The sequence below is a fragment of the Stegostoma tigrinum genome, chromosome 39, assembly GCF_030684315.1.
Source record: "Stegostoma tigrinum isolate sSteTig4 chromosome 39, sSteTig4.hap1, whole genome shotgun sequence".
Taxonomy (NCBI): Eukaryota; Metazoa; Chordata; class Chondrichthyes; order Orectolobiformes; family Stegostomatidae; genus Stegostoma; species Stegostoma tigrinum.
Window position 1 is genome coordinate 23257903 of NC_081392.1, and position 11153 is coordinate 23269055.

Sequence of the window (11153 nt, forward strand, 5' to 3'; positions counted from 1 at the left end):
TGAGGGTAGTGCTGGTTTATCCAACCTTATCCCTCAGGGGGTTACAGGGAAGCATGTCAATGATTCTCTCAACTCACAGGCCAAGGAGAAAAGGCACCATTCCACTGACTGTATCTATAACTTCAATATATAATTAACGTTCATTTAAAAGTGCCAAGCAGCACAGCGAAGTATATTGTTGTTTGTCTTTGTGTGGAAGAAGCTTAGCTGGAGAGAGACAGGCTGCCTCCCTGTCCGTCCAAACCTGTCTACCTCCCTGACCCTCCCTGCCCCTCTCCCTACCCCTTCCTCTCTGTTGTTTGCTTCGTTCCTGTTCCTCCTCCTCATTCTCTGTCCCTGTCCCTCCCTCCCTGTTCCCTGTCACTCCCCCTCCTTATCCGTCCCGATCCCTGTCCCTCGCCCCTTCTCTCTTCCTGTCCCTCACTCGTCCTCTCTCCCTCCCTGCCCCTCTCCCTAGCCCTCCATATCCCTCGCTTCCTCCGTGTCACTCGCTCCATGTCCCTCGCTCTCTCCCTGTCCCTTGCTCCCTCTCTTGCTCCCTCTACATCCTTCGCTACCTCCCCAGCTCCCACCCCATCCATCCCTCCCTCTGTCTCTCGCTCCCTGCCTCCCCATACCTTGCACCTTCTCCCCCTCCCTCCCTTGCCTCCATCCCTTGCTCCCTCCCTACCACTGTCTCTCTCTCCCCATCCCTCACTCCCTCGTTCCCCATCTTTCCCTCGCTCCCGCCCTTGCTCCCTGTCCGTCCCTCACTAACCACATCCCTTGCTCCCTCACTCCTCTCCCTCCCCCTCCCCTAAGCTTTCTCCTGATCATCTCCCTGTCTGTCCCTCGCTCTTTCCCCCCTCCCTGTCGCTCTCTCCCTCCCTGTCACTCCCTTCCTTATCCCTCACTCCCTGCCACCCATCCCTCGTTCCCAATCTCCCTCCCTCCCCATCCCTCACTCTCTCCGTCCCCTACGTCCCTCCCTCCCTGCCCCTCACTCACTCCCCATCCCTTGCTCCCTCCCTGCCACGTCCCTTGTTCCCTTCCTCCCCATCCCTCACTCCACTGCTCCCTGCCCTGGCTCCCTTTCTTGCTGCCTCCCTCCCAGTCCCTCCCTCCAACGCCCCCTCCCTTGTCCCCTCCAACTCACCATCTTTCCCACCCTCGCCGCTCCCGACTCTCTCGCACTCTCACTCCCATCCCCCTCCCTCACTCCTTCCCCATCCCTGGTCCCTAACTCACAACCTCCCTCTCTCTCTGGCTTCATCACTCCCTCCCCCTCCCCATCTCTCCCTCGCTCCCTCCCCATCACTCGCTTCCTCCCAACCACTGTCCCTTGCTCTCTCCCTCCCCATCCTTCACCCCCTCACTCACTCCTTCCCTCCTCCTGTCCCTCCCTCCCTGCCTCTTGCTCACTCCCTGTCACTCCCTCCTCGTCCGTCGCTCCCATGCTCCCTCCCTCCCCATCCCTCGATCCGCATTCCTTGCTCTCTCACTCCCTGTCCTTGCCTTACCACATCCCTTGCTCCCTTCCTACCCCGTCCCTTGCTCTCTTCCTCCCCATCCCTCATTCACTCACCCCCTCGCTAACTCCTACACTCCACCTGTCCCTCGCTCCCGTCCTCCCTGCTCCTCCCTCTATCACCGTCCCTCTCTGCTGCCGCCTCCCGGCCCGTCCCTTGATCATTCCCCGTCCCTTGCTCCCCCTCTCCTTCCCTGTCCATCCCTGCTCCTTCCTCCCTGTCCCTGTCCTATCTCCCTGCCCCTATCCATTGCTCCCTCCCTGTCCCTTGCTTCCTCTCCTTGGCCCAGTCCCTCAACCCCTCCCTGTCTGTCCCAACCTGTCCCCCTCCGTGATGCGCCCTGTCCCCCTCCCTGTTCCCCCCCCTCCCACGCATCCTCCCTGTCCCACCCTCCCTGTCCTTGTCCTTTGCTCCCTCCATCTCCCTCTCCCTCTTTTTCCATCCCCATCCCTGTCCCTGTCCCTAGCTCCCTCTCTGACCTTCCCTGTCCCTGTGCCTACTCCTTGCCCCCTCTCTGTCTCTCCCTCCCTATCCCTTTCCTTGCTCCCTCCCTGTGCCTCCATCCCTGTCCCTCGCTCCCTCTCCCTCACTCCCTCTCCCTCCCTCCCTCACTATCCCTGTCCCTCATTCCCTGTCCCTCGCTGTCCCTTTCCCTTGCTCCCTATCACTGTCCCTCAATCCCTCCCTGTCCATCCCTGTCCCTACGCCACCTCTACTCACTTCATCTCCACCTCCTTGACCTGTCTGTCTTCCATCCCACATACTTGCCTCTCAATCCTCACTGATCGAACCACATCCAACGCCCTACCCACACTCACCTTTACTGTCTTCAGACCTGCCTCCATGACCTTCCCATCTTCTCTCCAGCTATCTGGTCCACTATCCACCTTCTCTTACTGCCTTCCCCTCTCTCGATTTATTTCAGAGTGCCCTTCCCCTCCTCATTCAAGACGAAGGGTCCAGACCTTAAATGTCAGCTTTCCTGCTCCTCTGATGCTGCCCGGTCTGCTGTCTTCATCCAGCTCCACACCCTGTTATCCCACACCTTGTTATCTCAGACCCCAACATCGGCAGTTCCAACTAACCCCAAAGGGTACCATCTATCTTTTGTGACCTCTCTCGGGGCAGGGAGCTTGTAGAGTCCACCACTGGGCTGGGTACTTCCCATCACAAGTTGGTACCTCAGGGTATACAATGCCTCACAGACACTGGGAACAACAACCTGATTTACTCAGGAGAGTTGCTTTTGCATTTGGCACTGATTTTCAAAATTTTTAGTTTGGGTCATAAGTTTTGGGGTGGGAGCAATCAAGGAAAAATATCTCTCAGAAATTGAATTTGTTTGTTCTGATTCTTTACCCTGTTCAGACAGTGATGATGTTTGTAATATTAATAGAAAGAAAAACATTGAAGATGGGAGAGTCAAATCAAACACGATGTCAATATCCAACAGAGTTACTCAATTCATCAGGACCAGAAGGGAATATGTTTATCTGGTATGTCTGTGGGAAAAGATTTCAGACATCAGTGTGAGTGGGAAAGCGCCAACACCCGCACACTGACACACCTGATTCTGAATGTTCCAGTGAGCTAAGTGCAGAAATTATTCAACATCATCCAGTTAACATTCTGAAAACAAAATCCACAGCACAGAGAATCTGTACACACATTGTGTTTATGGACAAGGATTCAGCAGACCATCCAACCTGGAGAGATGCCAGGAGATCAGCATCATGGAATAACCGTGGGAATGTGTGGATTGTGCGAAGGGATACAGATACCCAGGGCAGCTGGAAGTTCCCCGTCACAGTCACTCCAGGGAGAGACCATTCACCTGCTAAATGTGTGGGAAGGGATTTGCTCAGTCACCCAGCCGCGTGTCACACCAGTGGGTTCACACTGACAAGAGGCCTTTTAAATGCTCTGACTGTGGGAAAAGCTTTAGGAGCTCTAAAGGTCTAATTCAAGATCGACCTGTTCACACAGAGGAGAATTTGTTCAAGCTGTTCCTCATGTGGGAAGGGATTCATTTGGAGTCCCAGCCTAATGTCACACAAAAGTCTTCACAGGGAAGGAAGCTTCATCTGTTCTGTGTCTGGGAAGTGATAGAATTCATGGTCCAGCCCAATGCCACACAATCGAGTTCACACTGGAGAGAGACTGATGCCTGCTGTGTGTGTAGGTGGGGATTCATGTCTTCATCCATTCTAATGTCACACAATCAGGTCACATGGGAGAGAGATCTTTTACCTGCCCTGTGTATGGGAGGGGACATTTTAAATCATCTCAGCTTCTGATACACCAGCATGGCCACATTAGAGAGAGACCGTACACCTACACTGAGAGTGGGAAGGGATTCACTTGGACATCTGACACTGAGTGAGCACCAGCCATTCACACTGGGGAGAAACATTTTACTTGCCAAGACATTCGGAACTGCAGATGCTGGACAATCTGAGATAACAAGGTGTAGAGCTGGATGGACACAGCAGGCCAACAGCATCAGAGCAGGAAGGCTGACATTTTGGGTCTTCTTCAGAAGGGTCTGCTGTGTTCATCCAGCTCTACACCTTGTTATCTAACATTTTATTTGCTCTGTGTTTGGGAAGGGATTCACTCGGCCCTCCAATTACAGTGGACATGGGCTTATTCACACTGATGAGAGACCATTTAAAGCTCTGACTGGGAGAAGATCTTTAGAAGCAGCAATGGTTTGATGAAACACCAGCAAACCCATTCTGGGGAGATCCATCATAATTCAGTAATGTGACCAATGGGAAGACCTAGAGGCATGGAAGGACTCTGGACCTCCAGCCGATCAGAGCCCCCCGTCTTGTTGAAACATGAATGTGGGACAATCACCTTCTGAAGCTGCTCAGAGCTGCCCAGCAACGCTGCTGTTCCTCTCTCTCTTCATGAAGATTGAGCTTCACCCAGACTGAAACTTCTTCCTGTCTCCAATATCTTTGAGGAAACAATTTATCCCAATTCATTTTGATTTTATTTAAATTCTGGTGTGAAATTACTCACTTGCAGCAGTGAAAGGAAAGCAAGTGACCACAGGGAGGGAGTTGAATCTGTTCAGCCAAGAAGTGATGATCAATTAGATTGGATTGTTTTGAATTTTTAACCTAATTTCTGATCCAATAACAATAATAACAATAATAATCCTTCTGCAGGATGTTAGAAAGGGAAGATTTTCAGACTGAAATCTCAAAACAATCATCACGTAAAGATCCAATGGAGTCTCTGAAATTAGTCACATTTGAATATCATTGGCTTGAAACGATAGATCAGAAAATGTCTATCTGTTTCAAAAGATTTGTACCAACAGTTAGTCTGGAAAAGTACTGAGACGCAGACACCCAAGTGAGAGTCTTCCAGTGAACTGATATACCTCCACCTCGTCTGAAAGAAACATCACACCATTCACAGTAGGAACTTACAGAGACACAAGAACTCCTATAATATGCAGAAACGATGGAAATGTGAGGGCTGTGTGAAAGGATTCCACTCCCTGTCAGTGCTGGAGTTTCATCAATGCAGTCACACGAAGCAGAGACCTATCATCTGCTCTGAATGTGGGAAAGGATTCCCTGATTCATCTGCTCTGTGGAAACACCGATGTGCTGTTACTGGAGAGAGGCCATTCACCTGCTCTGGTTTTTTTTTTATTCATTCATAGGATGAGGGCATCGCTGCCGAGGCAGCGTCGATTTTCTATCTCTAATTTCTCAGAGGGCAGTTCAAAGTCAACCACATTGCTGCAGGTATAGAGTCACATGTGGTACTCACCAGGTAAGGATGGCACTTTTCTTCCCTGAAGGACATTAGTGAACCGGACAGGTTTTTCCAACAACTGACAATGGATTCACAGTCATCAATAGATTCTTACTTCCAGATACTTGTCGAATTCAAATTCCACCATCTGCCGTGGTGGGATTTGAACCTGCGCCCCCAGAGTGTTTACCTGGGTCTCTGGATTAACAGTCTAATACCACAGTCCATCACATCCCCAAATGGCACTAAAATTCCAAGAATATTTCACCCTGATGAAACACCAGTAAGTTCCCACAGGGAAGAGGCCACCTACTTGTTTGGAGAATAGTAAAGGATTCACTCAGTTATCCAGCCTGCGCATGCATCATCGAGTTCACACTGGGGAGAGGGCATTTACATGCTCTGGTTGTGGAACAGAACTCACTCAGCCATCTGCCCTAGTAATACACCAGCGCATCCACACAGGGGAGAGGCCTTTCAAATGCTCCAAGTGTGGGAAGTGGTTCAGAGATGCATCTGGCCTACAGGGTTAGGGTTATGGTTAGGGTTAGGTTTAGGGTTCGCGAGGTTGTCCTGTGGAGAGGCCATTCATATGTTCTGAGTGAGGGAAAGAATTCATAGAACATCGAACAATACAGCGTAGAACAGGCCCTGCGGCCCTCGATGTTGTGCCGACCTGTGAACTAATCTAAGCCCACCCCGCTACACTATCCCGTCATCATCCATCTGCTTATTCAAGGACTGTTTAAATGCCCCTAATGTGGCTGAGTTAACTCCACCGGCAGGCAGGGTGTTCCACGCCCTTACCACTCTCTGAGTAAAGAACCTGCCTCTGACATCTATCAGCTCTCAATTTGTAGCCATGCCCCCTTGTACAAGTTGAAGTCATCATCCTCAGAAAAAAGACCCTCACTGTCCACCCTATCTAATCCTCTGATCATCTTGTATGTCTGTATTAAATCCCCTCTTAGCCTCCTTCTCGCCAATGAGAACAGACCCAAGTCCCTCAGCCTTTCCTCATAAGGCCTGCGCTCCAGACCAGGCAACATCCTGGTAAATATCCTCTACACGTTTTCCAATGCTTCCACATCCTTCCTGTAATGGGGCAACCAGAACTGCACGCAATATTCCAAGTGAGGCCGCACTAGCGTTTTGTACAGATGCAGCATGACATCATGGCTCCAGAACTCAGTCCCTCTGGCAATAAAACCTAACATACCATCAGCCTTCTTAACAGCACTATCAACCTGGGTGGCAACTTTCAGAGATCTATGTACATGGACACCAAGATCCCTCTGCACATCCACACTACCAAGAATCTTTCCATCGACTCAGTATTCTGCCTTCCTATTATTCTTCCCAAAGTGAATCACTTCACATTTATCCACATTGAACTCCACTTTCCACCTTTCAGCCCAATTCTGCAGTTTATCCAAGTGTCCCTGCAACCTGCAACATTCTTCCACACTGTCCACCACTCCACCGACTTTAATGTCATCTGCAAACTTACTAACCCATCCACCTATGCCTGTGTCCAAGTCATTTGTAAACATGACAAACAGCAGTGGTCCCAAAACAGATCCTGGAGGCACACCACTAGTGACCTGACTCCAGGCTGAATATTTTCCATCAACCACCACTCGTTGCCTTCTTACAAAAGGCCAGTTTCCCATTCAAACTGCTGAATCTCCCTCAATCCCTTGCCGCTGTATTTTCTCAGTCCGTCAACCAGTCTGTCGAAGTGTCAGAAAGTTAACAAGAAAACATAACAGTTGGACCTGCTGTTAATCTGCATTATACATGCTGCTAGACAGCACATTTCAAAGACACAGCATCTTCTCCATACTGCACACAATTCTCATGAACAGGATGTTCGAAAGGGAAGATTTGCAGACAGAAATCTCAAAATAACCATCACATGAAGATCTAATGGAGTCACTGAAATAATTAGGACTCGAATATCATAATGTTCCATATTGGATGTTCCTTTACTCTCAGTGATTTTCAATCCTGGAACGTCTTCCAAACAACATTGTGGGTGACCCTACACCTCAAAGACTGCAGCCCCAGAAGCCATCATCTTCTCAAGGAGGACAACTGGGATGGGCAATAAGTGCTGACCTAGACAGTGATACTATACCCCATGAATTGATTTGAAAATGAGCGAAAATCACATCCAAGACTGAGCCATGTTCATTCTGACAGTGAGTAAAGTGGGAGGGTCAGAGTTTCTTTCTGCTGGTCTGGTCGCTCTCACCACTTTGCTTCCAGTGAGACTGATGCCCTGTGAGCCTGGGACTGCGCATTTCCAAGGAAATGATCCACAATGATGACTTCAGCTTGTACAAGGGGGCATAGCTACAAATTGAGGGATGATAGATTTAAGACAGATGTCAGAGGCAGGTTCTTTACTCAGAGAGTGGTAAGGGCGTGGAACGCCCTGCCTGCCAATGTAGTTAACTCAGCCACATTAGGGGCATTTAGACAGTCCTTGGATAAGCAGATGGACAATGATGGGATAGAGTAGGTGGAGGGTCTTAGATTAGTTCACAGGTCGGTGTAACATCGAGGGGTGAAGGGCCTGCACTGCGCTGTATTGTTCTATGTTCAATGTAAAAGCCTATGAAGTAAATTTATTTTGCCCTGGATCGGAAATAATGTTTTCCTTACCAATACAATGAGATCAGAAGTAAATATGTTTGTCTTCGTTTCATTGAGTCTCTTGCCCAATCAACTCAATTAGTCTCCATCAGTATTTATGCTTCACATCCTCCCCCTTCATCGTTGCAACTGGTGGATCTTAATGCTGGCTTTGGCCTAACGCTGGTTCAGGGTAGCAGCCAACCTGCAACGATGGCTGCGGCAAGTGCTCGTGCCCCGGGTCAGGGGTCCAGAACACCATCTGCTTTTCCGTGAAGAAGTGGATGAAGGTGCACCTGTGGACCGCACCTTCTTCGTGAAGAGGTTCCTTTTGGACTGTTGTGGGTTCACTGCTGCGGACAATTACTGCCTGCAGGATTTCCCCGGAGGAGGTTTTTACGATCAAAACCTTCCGGAGTGCCAAGCTTTGCGAGTGCTTCCTAGAGGTTTTCAAGGAGAAAGGAGGTGAGGGCCCCCTCTCTGTACTGACCGCTGTCCCGCTGTTCGTGATGCCGGTGCAGAGGAGCCGTATGGTGACTCTACACATATACAACCCGCATGTGCCAGCAGCTGTTGTCCTGGCCTTCCTTGGAAGGTACGTGAAGGTGGAAGGGGACCTAACTGACATCATGGACCCTTCGGGATCTGGACCAGTAAGAGGCAGGTCAAGGTGATGCTGAGGATGGGCTCGGACGGGAACATTGTACACCCACCGTCCAGCTTCACGATCAGCGGGAGCAAGGGCTACTTGACCTACGCAGGGCAACCTAAAGTCTGCCATGCCTGTGGTAGGTCAGGTCACATGGCGGCCGACTGCAAAGTCACCATCTGCAGGAACTGCAGGGAGGAGGCACACCTTGCAAAGGATTGCCCAAAGGTAAAAAGCTGCAATCTTTGCGGGGAAGCAGGCCACCTCTATAGGGCATGCCCGCAGCGGGGGATGACCTACGCACAGGTCGCTGGCAGAGGCAATTCGGGGCAAGCCCCCCCAGAGGAGAGGAAGGCATCAGGGCCCTGCAAGGACCCCCATAATGTGCAGGAGGGCCATGTCATGCAGGAGGGCCCAGCTCCGCAGGATGGACACGAGGCCAGCAAAGTGCACCTGCAGGCTCCGCCCCCCGCGCCTGACAACCCGGAGTCGATGGAGGAGGCGACAGGTGACCCAGGGGAGTGGACGATGGTCCAGAAGGTGAGGAGGAAGGTGCGCCGGCGGGCCCAGGCACCGCAACCAACAGGCGGGAAGAGGCAGCTACAGGGGTCTATAAGAGCTCCTCTGACGAGGGAGATTGGGCAGAGGCCCGCCCAAAGCAGAAGCTAAAGATCTCAAGGGAGAAGGAAAGCAGCACCCCGCTTCCAGGTGACAGGAGGCGTCCTGAAGCTTCCTCCAACACCTAGCCACGCGCTGCTGGGGCCCTGGAGGGCCCCCCAGAACTTTCCGGTGGGAAGGAGGAAACAGTGTGCCCCCAGCCTGCCCCAGAGCCGGACTCTCCTGCCTCCGTACCCCCGACGGGGTGATGCCACCCTGAAGGCAGCAGGGATGGTTTCCTGAGCCTGGAGAGCATCCAGCAGTTAGCCCTGGCAATGGGCATGAAGGGACAGATGGAGGGGTCTGGACCTTGGACTCGGGGAGGGTACTGCGGTCACTGCCCGCAATGGGGGTACGAGTTGCGGGCAGTAATGTGCGCAGCTACAAGTCCACCACAAGATGTGTGTCCACATTGGCTAACCTGACCACCATCAAGGCAGACCTCCTGTTTCTGCAGGAGTGTGGGATACCGCACCTCAGCAGATACGGGAAATGGTCCGGTGCCTGGACCTGTGGGCCTTCGATCTGGTCAGGGGGTAACGACTGTCGCTCCTCGGGCCTGGCTATTCTGCTGCGGGAGCGCAACGTCACCATCTCTCAAGTTCAGGAGTTGGTGGGTGGGGCGCCTCCTAGTGGCTGACGTCACCTACAGGAACACTCCCCTGAGGCTAATCAACGTGTATGCCCCAGCGGTGCGGAGTGAGCAGTTGGCCATCCTGCAGTGGCTTCCAACCCTGTTGGCTACCTCCAGGCCGTTCATCCTAGGCGGAGACTTCAACTGCATCATCGATGCAGACGGAAGATCCGGCGTGGGGACAGGGGGTGGGGGAAGTCAACTGGACGTCACGTCCAGGTTCCTGTTGGGCACGGTGAAGGACGACAAGCTGCTCAACATCTTCAGCACCCCTGCAGACGGAGCGCAGCGGAGATACACCTGGCCGTGGCCAGACGACTCTATCTGCTCAAGTACAGACTTCCTGTTTGTGTCACGGGCGTTCTCGGTCAGGTCCACCGGCGTTGAGCCAGTGTTCTTCTCTGACCACTGCCTCCTGCTGGCCGACTGTCACTTACACGATGACCAGCCGGCCGGCAAGAGGACATGGAAGCTCGACACAATTCTGTTGACCCCAGAGAACCGTGAAACCCCTCTTTGAGTCTCCAGGCGACTGGTGGGAGACGGTGCAGGAGAACATCAAGAGGTTCTTTGTCCTTAAGGGTGTTCGGAAGGTTGAGAGAGAGGCAGGGAAAGCTGTCGCGACTCCAGAAAAGGGTGCAGAACCTGTTCCTTCTGCAGTTGATGGGGGTCAATATCACGGATGACCTCTGCGAGGTGAGGGGCCAGCAAGCCTTGCTCTTCGTGGTACAGGCCTCCAGGATAATCTTCCGGTCCAGGGTCCGCTCCATGGAGCAGGACGAGCCGTGCTCACATTTCTTCTTTCAGAAGGTGCACAAGGAGAGCTCTGTGTTTAGCCGGCTAAAGGACGACGGCTCGGTGACGTCGCCTAGGCCCGACATTTTTGAGGATCAGCAGATCCTTCTATGATGGACTTACGACATGAAGCCCACGGACAGCATGGCCTCCGAGTCGTTCCTGTCGTCCATCACGGAGGTCTTAGATGACGGCACGAGGGAGTGGCTGGACCGGCCGATATCCCTGGATGAGCTGACCAGAGCCCTCAAGTCCTTGGAGAGGAATAAGACTCCCGGGAGCAACGGCTTACCGGTCGAGCTGTTATCCGCTCTGTGGGACCTGGCCGGCTAGGACCTGCTGGAGGTGTACGATAGTGCATGTCGGGCAGGGGAAATGTGCAAGTCCATGAGGAAGGGCGTCATCACCCTCATTTACAAGAGGAAGGGGGAGAGGGAAGAAATTAAGAAATGGCGTCCCATTTCACTATTGAACGTGGACTACAAAATCC